Here is a 14,856-nt window from a genome sequence, read left to right on the forward strand (position 1 = left end):
ACTTAAAAAGAAAACATTATAGCCTCTGTATTGTAGAGACCTGTTTTTGTGCCTTGTAAATATTAAGATTCAGTATGTTTATTGAACTGAATTTTCCAGAATAATAGTCACATTTATTTATTTATTTTTTTGTTAAGTACACTAAATGTCTCTCCTGCACATATAACTTTGCACTTTGGAACAGAATTTTTAGATTATAATAATGTTTGCTACATATGTATTTTACTACATTACAATATGCAAAGTGTGCTTTCAGTAACATTAACAAGCTAATATTTCTGTAGATAGATGGATAGATCTAGTTTATCACAGCCCAAGTAAAGTAATTGCTTAAAAAATTTTTGACATATGAGGTATTTAAGTGCTAGGATCACATCATTCTTGTCAATAATTACTTTTAAAGAAGATCTTAGTCTCCAGAGATTATGAACAGTTTACTTTGTTTTTATTACTGAAAAACTGTATATCAAACCATCGATTGTATACTCATTATGATTCTCTACCATGATAACAACTGTCTTGCTTTTCTTTTAATGTCAACATTTACATTCTGACTAAAAAACAAGATCACACTTAATTATAATGTTAACAAATTACAGGGTAGCAGATGGATTTCTTGAGCACAGTGTTTAAGATGTTAAAAGTTTCGGTTGCAGTTTTCTGGCATTTGACGTATTTTAACAGTGAAAGCAGTATGTTTTCTTTTGTGATAACCCATATAGTAAAACCTTAGAAATGACGTCTTGTAAATATTTTAGAGACAAAACATATTGCATGGAAAGATAAATGCATGAGATTTAAATTAAATGAATCATTAGTTTTGAAAAACTACCTGCATGGATCTTTTGTTTTTGCCTTTGGAAATGACATATTTTCCTCATGTAATTAGATTTCAAAAGAACACTAATTAAAAGTATGTTTCTTTCTACTTGAACATTCGTGTTAAAAAGTTTCCATTTATCGAGCTATTTATGTGGCTTTGATTTTTCTTTGTTTAACCAGAAACATTTGGTATCTGATGTCATCAACCCCAGCTATTTACCTTCTCTGCATCTACACCCCTGTGGTCTGAGCACCTCAGTGTCCCAGTACAGAACCAAATGGTCCGGTGACACCACTGACCCCTGACCTCCAGCCCGGCTTCAACCTTCAATGCTCTGTGACTCTTGTGGGTACATTTTCCCTCTCTCCTTAGCAGCTTTTCACAAAGGCCGTAAATAACTTCCTTCAAGTCCTCTGTCACGTAACCTTTCTCCTCCTCCCTCTCAGCCTTTTACTTTTACAACTTTACCTTTTTACTCTCAGAGAAAATAATGCCACAAATCATGTTAGTTGCTGTGTTTGTTCTCTGACATTCTATCAGCCTGCACCAAGAGCTTTACATACATTATAGCATTGATTCTTTCTTCAGCCTAGCCAAACAGAGATTATTAGTTATATTTTGCAGATGAACAAATGAGGCTTCGATAAGTCAAATACCTTGCCCAGAGTCTGGAGAGGAAAGAAGCCAGGAGCTGAACAGCTTTGTAAAAATCAAGTCTGACCCCTGAATCATTTTTCAGTTTTTGGTTTACTGAAGAGGAGGGGGAGATTTAGTTCATCTTCTCCCCTCTTGGTTTAGTTGAGCATATGTTTCTTTTCTCTACCTGAACAACTGCCTCCATCTAAGCCTGGACTGTACTCCACACGGGCTTCCTTAGAGACCGTGCTCATAACTTCAGCATCCTCCCTGCCGTCCCCCAGACAACACAACTCTGCCTCTGCCTTGTGCTGTGGCTCTGCCGCCGTTCTTCCCATCATGGCAAATAATCTTCAAAGACCCTTCTTGTACAGCTTCTCAACTACCACTACCTCTTGAACACGCTCTTCATGGCTTCCCTGGGCCCAGGTGTGCCAGTGTGCCCAATCCACAGGGGCTTGCCGTTTCTCCCTTACCTGGCCTCTTTGTGGCATTTGGTCATGGCATTTGGTGCTGTTGACCACTTCTTCCTTGAAACTCCTGTCCCTTTGCTTCCGTGACACGCTCTCTCCTCGTTTCCCCTCGTGACTCCCTGGATTGTCCTCTTACCCTGCTTCATAGGCCCACGAATGACCTCAAATTGTGCACAAAATTGCTGGGTGACATTTTTCTCCTGAAAATGTCTCTGGCTTTTATTAGAGTCTCATGTGTGTCTGTGACTCAACAAAGTTTAAGACCGACACCCTACGGGGTATGTTACTCTGCATGGTGTCTTAGCTGTCCCTGAGTTCAGCTGTCACTTACATACCACTGATGCCCACATCTCATATCAACCATGTTTCTTTTGTTGGCTCTAGATGCATATGTACAACTGCCTACTGAACACAGATGTCTCCAGGAAGCCTCAAATTGAATATGCCCCCAAAGCGAGTTTATCACTTAATCCATCCAAACTCCTCCTTCTGTGTCTTTTCTCTGTGATACCACCACTGGGCAGTTTTCTAAGCAAGTAGCAGGAGTCCTTTTATTCTTTCTCCCTCTCTCCTTCCTTTCTCAGCAACCAAGCTATCCATCTACACTTCCACTACTCTTTTGCAGCAACCCTTCTTACTTCACTGTACAGCTCTTCCCGACTGGCCTTGATTTCTGTAATTACTGTGTGCATCGGTCCCATCTGCATGCACTAGCTCCTACTGACCTTTGTGGAGTCAGATCTAAAATTCAGCCCCTTCCTCAGTTCTTCCCCATAACCTTTGGGGGAGAAAACGCAACTCTGCAATGACACTTGAGACCCAGCCAGTGTACTTGAATTTTCCCAAACACACTTTATGCTCTGAGTGACTTGAATTACCTTCAGTAGGCCATAGTCTTACATCACTCTGATTCCTGTGTCTGGAAGGCATTTATGCACTTTGCCCCACTTGCCGGTTTGCACCCACCTGGTTAGCCACAGTTCCTGTCACCTTCTCTGTGAAATCTCCCTGGTCTCTGCCAGACTTAGGATTGGTACCCATAGTTAGTGTAGCACCTGCTTACTTCAGTTATAGTACGCACCACCCTTTATTGTTACTGCATCAGTATCTGTATCAGTTATGGCATCTTTACTGTTTTTCTTCCTACTGAGCCCCTCTAGGCTAAGGTCTGTTTCTACTTCAACTGTATCTTTGTCTTGACTACCTAGCACAATGCCTGTAAAGGGGTAAGTACTCAATACATCTTTTTACAATGATAGTATTACAGAACTCTAGAGAGTGCTAGTTGCCATGCTTTGCATATAAGTAGATAACTCTACAAATATTTGTTGCATAAGTAAGCAAATCAGTGATACTCTGTTTATAAAGCAATTATGTTTTGCAAAGCTACATACATCATCTATCTGTAGTTATTTTGCTCTTTGGACCTGTAAATAATATGAAATGCAGGAGGCCAGTTTGACTGTCATTCTCATATATTAGTACCATAAGATTAAAAAATATGACCGTATGAATAATTCATTTTGGGATTAAAGAATTATTCCTCTATTAATAAAGAAAAAACAGTTTTGTGTTAGGTTGACTTCCTATATTAAAACCATTAATATTGATAAATAACAAATGAATTTTTACATGTTTATTTCTGCACCATATTTTTTGCATTTCACTACAGCGGCAAGTGGCAGTCAATTATTTGTATAATTCTTCCCCCCTAAGCTCTAAGTCATTTCTCTCTCACAATTCAAGTGTTAACAGAACTCTCATATATGAATAATTTAAGTGTTGCCAAATTTTAATGTAATATCACATAAATACCTCATTGTGACTGGGTAATTTCGAGTATTATATTATTTTTTTAATTTAATTTTTTTAAAAAGAGTTAATTCTGTTTGAGTTGTTCTTGTTCCGATTGAAATAGATTTGCTTAATATGGAAAAAGGTGTTATTTATCCTTTATCCCATTAAGAACTGGCTCTTATTAGAGCCTGTGTCCTTTCTCCAACCCCTTCAAATTTGGGGAATTATTACTACAGTTAAGACTAGTCTATGCAGGGACTCCTGGGTGGCTCAGTCTGTTAAGCATCTGCCTTCGGCTCAGGTCATGATCCCGGGGTCCTGGAATCAGTCCCACATTGGTCTCCTTGCGCAAGGGAGCCTGCTTCTCCCTCTGCCTGCCACTCCCCCTGCTTGTGCTCTCTTTCTCTGTCAAATAAAGAAATAAAAACTTTAAAAAGAATAAAAATAAAAAAAATAACGATAATGTATTGGATACTTGCTCTGTGCTATGTTTAGACACATATATTAAAACTGCATTATTATCTTGATTTCTCAGATAAGGAGACTGAGTTTCAAAAAGATTAAACAACTTGTTTAAGGTCACAGTTATTACTTGATGTGCCTGGGATGTAAACTCAGCTTTGTGGAATGCTTCAAATGCAGTGCCTATGTCTAGGGTCTCATTGTATTACAGCAGGAGTATCTACAAGGTAGAGAGGAAGGAGGAATCCACTCTAGTGGGAGTCAAAGAGGAAGCATTTGAGTTGGGCTTTGAAAAATGAAGTGTTCACCAGGTAAACAATCTAAAGATGAATAAGAAGAGATCCTAAAAAGTTTATACATTGAGAAGGGCTGATGAAGGAGATATCTTAAGGCAGGAAGCATTTTAAATTACTAAAGACATACCTCTTTAGTGATATGACTTATTACTTTCAGCTCAGCGTAAGCAGATTAATTTTCAGAAAAAATATTAAGCCTGATAGCAGCTCCTTCATAATGTCATTAAGCGTGATGTTTCATTTCTCATGTTTTCAACTTACAGAACTGAAATTATACTGTGTATACTTTCCTATGACTTGATTTTTTTGCTCAGAATTGTTTGTGATAACCATCTATATAATGTGTGATGTGTGGATGTGTGATGATATACTGTACTCATTTATTTCATTACTGTATCAAATTTATGAATTATAAATAGATTAAGTCAGTGGGCTTTTTGTAGCTTCTAGTTTTTTTTTCTATATAAGCAGTGCTACAATAAAAATTATTCTGTCTCCTAATTGTTTATAAAATATAAAATTACTTGCATATAAAAGTTATTGTATGCCTTCTTACTATATGCCTAGGAATGAAATTCTGGGGTCATAAGGTAGGTACAGTATGAAAGGGAGAATTTTGGCCCCATGACATTTGCTGTCTAGTGTCACACCTTTGGTCGTATTACTTATGTGGCAAGAGAATTTTGCAGATGTAGTTAAAATTAGTAATCAGCTGACCTTAAGATATGAAAATTATCATGAATTATCTAAGTAGAGTCAATATAATCACTTGAGCCTTGAAAAACAGAAGCCAAAAAAAGGAAAAATAAAAATAAAAACAAAAACAGAGGCAAAAATCAGAACAGGAAGTGAGAGAGATGAGCTGATGGAGCTATTGAACTTTTCAAAACAAGCAACTCTTTTTTGTGTGTGTGTTTTCCCTATTCTCCATTTTCTTTATCCCTGATCAAATCTTTGTATTTCCTTACTTCTGGTAGCTTTGAGTTTAGTTTGTCCTTCCTTTTCTAGTTCTTTCAGGTATAAAGTTAGGTTGTTCATTTTTAGTCTTTTTTTTTTTAATTTATGCATTTCCATTTATAAACTTTCCTCTTGGCACTGCTTTCATTGCATCCCATATGTTTAGTTTGTTGCTTTTTCATTTTCATTGTTTCAAGGTATTTTCTAATTTCCTTTGTGACTTTTTCTTTGACCCATTGGTTGTTTAAGGATATGTTGTTTAATTTCTACGCATTTGTTTATTTCCCAATTTTCCTTCCACTATTGATTTTGAATTTCAATCCATTGTCATTGGAAAATATACTTTGTATAATTTCAAGCTGCTTGAATTTGTTAAGACTTGTTTTGTGAACTGATATGTCATCTCTCCTGGAGAATGTGCATGTTCCATGTGCACTTGAGAAGAAGAATGTTCTGTTGTTATCGGATGGAGTTACTCTTTAGGTCCATTAGGTCCAACTGGTCTTAATGGTGTCCAAGTCCTCTCTTTCTTTATTGATCATTTGTCGAGTTGTTCTCTGCATTATCGAAAGTAGACTGTTAAAGTTTCCTACTATTAGAATGTATATTTTTTTTAAAGATTTATTTATTTATTTATTTGAAAGAGAGAGAATGAGAGAGAGAGAGAGCACATGAGAGGGGGGAGGGTCAGAGGGAGAAGCAGACTCCCCGCCGAGCAGGGAGCCCGATACGGGACTCGATCCAGGGACTCCAGGATCATGACCTGAGCCGAAGGCAGTCGCTCAACCAACTGAGCCACCCAGGCGCCCCTAAAGTTTCCTACTATTAGTGTGTTGCTGTTGTAATATCTTTTATTAACACACTGCTGGATTTTTGTTTAATACTATTTTGTTTATTTTTTTGCATACAAAATACTAAACTAGTAGAATCCCACAGGTGTTATTTTTATTATTGTGCAATTCCAAGTATTCTTTCTTGTGCCTTATTCCATCTTTTAATAATGAGTTTTCAAAAATGTCTTAAAAATTACCTTTTGTCAGGGGCATATTGGTGGCTCAGTCAGTTAAGCGTCTGCCTTTGGTTCAGGTCACAATCTCAGGGTCCTGGGATCGAGCCCCCATACCAGGCTCGCTGCTCAGTAGGAAGCCTGCTTCTCCCTCTCCATCTGCCCCTCACTCCTGCTCATAATATGTTCTTATAATTGTTTGTATTTTTTTGGTGTTTATTGTGATCTCTCCTCTTTCATTCATGATTTTATTAATTTGGGTCCTTTCTCTTTTCTTTTTGATAAGTCTGCCCAGGGGTTTATCAATCTTATTAATTCTTTCAAAGAACCAGCTCCTTGTTTCATTGGTCTATTCTGCTGTTCTTTTGGTTTCTATTTCATTGAGTTGTGCTCAGATCTTTATTTCTCTTCTCCTGCTGGGTTTAGGCTTTATTTGCTGCTCTTTCTCCAGCTCCTGTAGCTGTAGGGTTAGGTTGTGTATTTGAGACCTTTCTTGTTTCTTGAGAAAGGCTTGTATTGCTATATACTTTCCTCTTAGGACTGCCTTTGCTGTATCCCCAAGATTTTGAACAGTTGTGTTTTCATTTTCATTGGTTTCCATGAATTTTTTTTAATTCTTCTTTAACTTCCTGGTTGACCCATTCATTCTTTAGTAGGATGCTCTTTAGCCTGCATGTATTTGAGTTTTTCCAACTTTCCTCTTGTGATTGAGTTCTAGTTTCAAAGCATTGTGGTCTGAAAATATGCAGGGAATGATCCCAGTCTTCTGGTACCAGTTGAGACATGATTTGTGACCCAGGATGTGATCTATTCTGGAGAATGTTCCATGGGCACTAGAGAAGAATGTGTATTCTGTTGCTTTGGGATGGAATGTTCTGAATATATCTGTGAAGTTCATTTGGCCCAGTGTGTCATTTAAAGCCTTTATTTCCTTGTTGATCTTTTGCTTAGATGATCTGTCCATTTCAGTGAGCGGGGTGTTAAAGTCCCCTACTGTTACTGTATTGTTGTCGATGTGTTTCTTTGCTTTTGTTATTAATTGCCTTATATAATTGGCTGCTCCCATGTTGGGGGCATAAATATTTACAATTGTTAGATCCTCTTGCTGGATAGACCCTTTAAGTATGATGTAGTGTCCTTCCTCATCTCTTATTAAAGTCTGGTTTAAAATCGAATTTGTCTGATAAAAGGATTGCCACCCCAGCTTTCTTTTGGTGTCCATTAGCATGGTAAATGGTTTTCCACCCCCTCACTTTCAATCTGGGGGTGTCTTTGGGTCTAAAATGAATCTCTTGCAGATAGCGTATCGATGGGTCTTGCTGTTTTATCCAATCTGATACCCTATGTCTTTTGATTGGGGCATTTAGCCCATTTACATTCAGAGTAACTATTGAAAGATATGAATTTAGTGCCATTGTATTGCCTGTAAGGGTGACTGTTACTGTATATTGTCTCCGTTCCTTTCTGGTCTATGTTACTTTTAGGCTTTCTCTTTGCTTAGAGGACCCCTTTCAATATTTCTTGGAGGGCTGGTTTGGTGTTTGCAAATTCTTTTAGTTTTTGTTTGTCCTGGAAGCTTTTTATCTCTCCTTCTATTTTCAATGACAGCCTAGCTGGATATAGTATTCTTGGCTGCTTATTTTTCTCACTTAGTGATCTGAATATATCATGCCAGTCCTTTCTGGCCTGCCAGGTCTCTGTGGATACGTCTGCTGCCAATCTAATGTTTCTACTGTTGTAGGTTACAGACCTGTCCCGAGTTGCTTTCTCTTTGTCTCTGAGACTTTTAAGTTTTACTATTAGATGTCGGGGTGTTGACCTATTTTTATTGATTTTGAGGGGGTTTCTCTGTGCCTCCTGGATTTTGATGCCTGTTTCCTTCCCCAAATTAGGGAAGTTCTCCACTATAATTTGTTCTAATAAACCTTCTGCCCCTCTCTCTCTTCTTCTGGGATCCCAGTTATTCTAATATTGTTTCGTCTTATGGTATCACTTATCTCTTGAATTCTGCCTTTGTGATCCAGTAGTTGTTTATCTCTCTTTTTCTCAGCTTCTTTATTCTCCATCATTTGGTCTTCTATATCACTAATTCTCTCTTCTGCCTCATTTATCCTGACAGTTAGAGTCTCCATTTTTTATTGCATCTCATTAATAGCCTTTTTTATTTCAACTTGGTTAGATTTTAGTTCTTTGATTTCTCCAAAAAGGGATTCCCTAGTTTCTTCCATGCTTTTTTCAAGCTCAGCTAGTATCCTTATAACCGTCATTCTGAACTCTAGTTCCGACATCTTACTAATGTCCATATCGATTAGGTCCCTGGCAGTCGGTTTTGTGTCTTGTTCTTTTTTTTTGAGATGAGTTTTTTCATCTTGTCATTTTGTCCAGAGGAGAATAGATGAATGAGAGAACAAAATGCTAAAAGGGTAACAACGACCCCAGAAAAATATACACTAAACAAATCAGAAGAGACCCGAAACCAGAGGGAAAAGAAAGGGGAAAAAAAGGAATATGATCAGGCTGGTGAATAGAACAGAGCCACACACTAGATTTTGGGTGTATTTTGGTCTGTTAGAAGAAACTGCCTCCCAAAATTTTAAAGAAAGAAAAACATACATATATATACAAAAATAAGGGTAAATATGATGAAGGGATGGAATATGAATATAAAGATGAAAATTTTTAAAAGATTTTTAAAAAGGACTGATAAGAAGTTGGTTGAAAAAAGAAAGAAAAAAATTAAAAATAAAAAAAAAGGAGAGAATGTGATCAGGCGGGAGATTAGAACAAAGTGATACACTAGATTTAGAGTATATTTTGGTTTCTTAGAAGAAACTGTATCCCCAAATTTTGAAGAAAGAAAAACTTATATATATATATATATATGTATATATATTTATATATACACAAAAAATAAGGTTAAATACAATTAAGCGATAGAATATGACTAAAAATGAAAATTAAAAAATATTTTAGAAAAGGAATTGATACGATGTTGGTTGAAAAAGGAAAGAAGAAAAATTTTTAAAAAGACCTAGAAGACGAAATAAAGAAAATTTTAAAAATTAACTTGGAAAGACTAAAGAATCATCTGCTGGTAGCGGCTGACAGAGGCTCCTTCCCCCTCCCCCGCCCCCATGGTCTATCTTCCCATTATCGCCTAAGATTCACTTCTCCCCACGTCCTACCTTCCAGGAAGTGGTCGCTTTTCTGTTCATGGAGTTGCTGGTATTTTTTTTTTTTTTTTTTTTGATCTCCTATTGAGTTTGTAGGTGTTCAGAATGGTTTGATACCTATCTAGCTAAATTCCTGGGACCAGATGAAATTTAGGTCTCCTACTCCTCTGCCCTCTTGCTCCTCCCCCCAAGGATTATTCATCTTTAATAATTCTGTTGAGATGTGTCTTCAGCTTCTTGGTGATGAGTCCTATTCTTATTATCATGGGTTGCAAAATATAATAGAAGAATATGAGTATGTGAAACTGTTTTCAAAATTGGCTTTTGTGGGTAACTTCCTTTTTTGATGTAATTTCAGTTATACAGAAAATTGGCTAGAATACGACCAGAAATGCCTGGATGCCCTTTACCCAGAACTTTTACTTTCAACAGATTTTAACTTTGTCCCAAGTGCTTTATCATTTTCTCCCCCACCTTCTTCCCTCTCATCCCCCTCTCCCATATTCTAGTTCTGAGAGTAAGTTGGAGACATTGGAGACATTGTGTACCCTTTCTTATAAATTCTTCAGTGTGTATTTTTTTTTTGTCTTTAAATTTTTTTATTGTTATGTTAATCATCATACATTACACAATTAGTTTTTGATGTAGTGTTCCATGATTCATTCTTTGTGCATAATATCCAGTGCTCCATTCAGAACGTGCCCTCCTTAATACCCATCACCAGGCTAACCCATCCCCCCACCCCCCTCCCCTCTAGAACCCTCAGTTTGTTTTTCAGAGCCCATCGTCTCTCATGGTTTGTCTCCCCCTCCAGTTTCCCCTCCTTCATTCTTTCCCTCCTGCTATCTTCTTTTTTTTTTTCTTAACAGATATTGCATTATTTGTTTCAGAGTACAGATCTGTGATTCAGCAGTCTTGCACAATTCACAGCACTCACCATAGCACATACGCTCCCCAATGTCTATCACCCAGCCACCCCATCCCTCCCACCCCACCCCCACTCCAGAAACCCTCAGTTTGTTTCCGGAGATTAAGAATTCTTGATATCAGTGAGGTCATATGATACATGTCTTTCTCTGATTGCCTTATTTCACTCAGCATAACATCCTCCAGTTCCATCCACTTCATTGGAAATGGCAAGATTTCATTCCTTTTATTGGCTGTATAATATTCCATTGTGTGTGTGTGTGTGTGTGTGTGTGTGTGTGTGTGTGTGTGTGTGTGTGTGTGTGTGTATACCACGTCTTCTTTATCCATTCATCTGTCGATGGACATCTTGGCTTTTTCCACAGTTTGGCTATTGTGGACATTGCTGCTATAAACATCGGGGTGTTTGTACCCCTTCAGATCCCTACATTTGTATCTTTGGGGTAAATACCCAGTAGTGCAATTGCTGGATCATAGGGTAGCTCTATTTTCAACTTTTTGAGGAACCTCCATACTGTTTTCCAGAGTGGCTGCACCAGCTTGCATTCCCACCAACACTGTAGGAGGGTTCCCCTTTCTCCGCATCCCCGCCAATATCTGTTGTTTCCTGACTTATTAATTTTCGCCATTCTGACTGGTGTGAGGTGGTATCTCATCGAGGTTTTGATTTGAATTTCCCTGATTCCAAGCGATTTTGAGCACTTTCTTTGTGTCTGTTGGCCATTTGGATGTCTTCTTTAGAAAATTATCTATTCATGTCTTCTACCCATTTCTTGATTGGATTATTTGTTCTTTGGGTGTTGAGTTTGATAAGTTCTTTATGGATTTTGGATACTAGCCCTTTATGTGATAATGTAATTTGCAAATATCTTCTCCCATTCTGTCAGTTGTCTTTTGTTTTGTGGACTTTCTTTTGCTATGCAAAAGCTTTTTATCTTGATGAAATCCTAATAGTTCATTTTTGCCCTTGCTTCCCTTGCCTTTGGCGATGTTTCTAGGAAGAAGTTCCTGTGGCTGAGGTCGAAGAGGTTGCTGCCTGTGTTCTCCTTTAGGATTTTGATGGAGTCCTGTCTCACATTTAGGTCTTTCAAACATTCTGAGTCTATTTTTGTGTGTGGTGCAAGGAAATGGTCCAGTTTCATTCTTCTGCACGTGGCTGTCCAATTTTCCCAACACCATTTGTTGAAGAGACGGTCTTTTTTCCTTTGGACATTCTTTCCTGCTTTGTCGAAGATGAGTTGACCATAGAGTTGAGCGTCCATTTCTGGGCTCTCTGTTCTGTTCCATTGATCTATGTGTCTATTTTTGTGCCAGTACCATACTGTCTTGATGATGACAGCTTTGTAATAGAGCCGGAAGTCTGGAATTGGGATGCCGCCAGCTTTGCTTTTCTTTTTCAACATTCCTCTGCCTATTCGGGGTCTTTTCTGGTTCCATACAAATTTTAGGAGTATTTGTTCCATTTCTTTGAAAAAAGTGGATAGTATTTTGATAGGGATTGCTTTAAATGTGTAGATTGCTCTAGGTAGCATTGACATCTTCACAATATTTGTTCTTCCAGTCCATGAGCATGGAACGTTTTTCCATTTCTTTGTGTCTTCCTCAGTTTCTTTCATGAGTATTATGTAGTTTTCTGAGTACAGATCCTTTGGCTCTTTGGTTAGATTTATTCCTAGGTATGTTATGGTTTTGGGTGCAATTGTACATGGGATCGAGTCCTTAATTTCTCTCTCTTCTATCTTGTTGTTGGAGGAATGCCACTGATTTCTGTGCATTGATTTTATATCCTGCCACTTAACTGAATTCCTGTATGAGTTCTAGCAGTTTTGCGGTGGAGTCTTTTGGGTTTTCCACATAAAGTATCATATCATCTGCAAAGAGTGAGAGTTTGACTTCTTCTTTGCTGATTTGGATGCCTTTGATTTCTTTTTGTTGTCTGATTGCTATGGCTAGGACTTCTAATACTATTTTTAATAGTAGTGGTGATAGTGGACATCCTTGCCGTGTTCCTGACCTTAGGGGGAAAGCTCTCAGTTTTTCCCCATTGAGAATGATATTCGCTGTAGGTTTTTCATAGATGGCTTTTATGATATTGAGGTATGTACCCTCTATCCCTATACTCTGAAGAGTTTTGATCAAGAAAGAATGCTGTACTTTGTCAAATGCTTTTTCTACATCTATTGAGAGGATCATATGATTCTTGTTCTTTCTTTTGTTAATGTGTTGTATCACATTGATTGACTTGCAGATGTTGAACCATCCTTGCAGCCCAGGGATAAATCCCACTTGGTCGTGGTGAATAATCCTTTTAATGTACTGTTGGATCCTATTGGCTAGTATTTTGTTGAGAATTTTTGCATCCATGCTCATTGGATATTGGTCTGTAATTCTCCTTTTTGATGGGGTCTTTGTCTGGTTTGGGGATCCAGGTAATGGTGTCTTCATAAAGCGAGTTTGTAAGTTTTCCTTCCATTTCTATTTTTTTGAACAGATACAGAAGGATAGGTATTAGTTCTTCTTTAAATGTTTGGTAGAATTCCCCTGGGAAGCCATCTGGACCCGGGCTTTTGTTTCTTGGGAGATTTTTGATGACTGCTTCAAATTCCTTAGTGGTTATATGTTTGTTCAGGTTTTCTTTTTCTTCCTGGTTCAGTTTTGGTAGTTGGTACACCTCTAGGAATGCACCCATTTCTTCCAGGTTATCTAATTTGCTGGCATATAGCTGCTCATAATATGTTGTTATAATTGTTTGTACTTCTTTGGTGTTGGTTGTGATCTCTCCTCTTTCATTCATGATTTTGTTGACTTGGGTCATTTCTCTTCTCTTTTTGATAAGTCTGGCCAGGGGTTTATCAATCTTGTTAATTCTTTCGAAGAACCAGCTCCTAGTTTTGTTGATCTGTTCTACTGTTCTTTTGGTTTCTGTTTCATTGATTTCTGCTCTGATCTTTATTATTTCTCTTCTCCTGCTGGGTTTAGGCTTTATTTGCTGCTCTTTCTCCAGCTCCTTTAGCTGTAGGGTTAGGTTGTGTATTTGAGACCTTTCTTGTTTCTTGAGAAAGGCTTGTATTGCTATATACATTCCTCTTAGGACTGCCTTTGCTGTATCCCAAAGATTTTGAACAGTTGTGTTTTCATTTTCATTGGTTTCCATGAATTTTTTTTAATTCTTCTTTAATTTCCTGGTTGACCCATTCATTCTTTAGTAGGATGCTCCTTAGCCTCCATGTATTTCAGTTCTTTCCGACTTTCCTCTTGTGATTGAGTTCTAGTTTCAAAGCATTGTGGTCTGAAAATATGCAGGGAATGATCCCAGTGTTTTGGCACCAGTTGAGACCTGATTTGTGACCTAGGATGTGATCTCTTCTGGAGAATGTTCCATGGGCACTAGAGAAGAATGTGTATTCTGTTGCTTTAGGATGGAATGTTCTGAATATATCTGTGAAGTCCATTTGGCCCAGTGTGTCATTTAAAGTCTTTATTTCCTTGTTGATCTTTTGCTTAGATGATCTGTCCATTTCAGTTAGGGGGGTGATAAAGTCCCCCAGTATTATTGTATTGTTGTTGATGTGTTTCTTTGCTTTTGTTATTAATTGGCTTATATAATTGGCTGCTCCCTTGTTAGAGGCATACGTATTTACAATTGTTTGACCTTCTTGTTGGATAGACCCTTTAAGTAGGATATAGTGTCCTTCCTCATCTCTTATTATAGTCTTTGGTTTAAAATCTATAATTTGTCTGATATAAGGATTGCCACCCCACCTCTCTTTTGATGTCCATTAGCATGGTAAATAGTTTTCCACCCTCTCACTTTCAATCTCGGGGTGTCTTTCGGTCTAAAATGTCTCTTGCAGGCAGCATATCGATGGGTCTTGTTTTTTTATCCAATATGATACCCTGTGTCTTTTGATTGGGACATTTAGCCCATTTACATTCAGGGTAACTTGAAAGATATGAATTTAGTCCCATTGTACTGCCTGTAAGGTGACTGTTAACTGTATATTGGCTGTGTTCCTTTCTGGTGTATGTTGCTTTTAGGCTCTCTCTATGCTTAGAGGACCCCTCTCAATATTTGTTGTAGGGCTAGTTTCGTGTTTGCAAATTCCTTTAGTTTTTGTTTGTCCTGGAAGCTTTTTATCTCTCCTTCAATTTTCAGTGACAGCCTAGCTGGATATAGTATTCTTGGCTTCATATTTTTCTCATTTAGTGCTCTGAACATATCATGCCAGTCCTTTCTGGCCTGCCAGGTCTCTGTGGATAGGTCTGTTGCCTATCTAATGTTTCTATCAGTGTAGGTTACATATCT

The 14,856-nt window shown here is 37.8% G+C and overlaps 1 protein-coding gene across 5 annotated transcripts in view; it reads left to right on the forward strand.

Annotated features, from left to right (window-relative positions):
- Positions 1-14,856, forward strand: part of CPNE8 (copine 8) — a 227,566-nt gene that overhangs the window by 99,647 nt on the left and 113,063 nt on the right. Inside the window, exon 1 of one of the 5 annotated variants that reach the window (XM_035721795.1) lies at positions 1,106-1,168. The exons of 3 other annotated variants lie outside the window; for them this stretch is intronic. The gene's annotated coding sequence lies outside the window, so the exon portion shown is untranslated. Of the gene's footprint in view, positions 1-1,105; positions 1,169-4,468; positions 4,503-14,856 lie in introns of those variants that run through there. One more of the 5 variants, XM_035721796.1, reaches the window with a different exon arrangement.

This window comes from Zalophus californianus, chromosome 9 (genome assembly GCF_009762305.2).
Source record: "Zalophus californianus isolate mZalCal1 chromosome 9, mZalCal1.pri.v2, whole genome shotgun sequence".
Lineage (NCBI taxonomy): Eukaryota > Metazoa > Chordata > Mammalia > Carnivora > Otariidae > Zalophus > Zalophus californianus.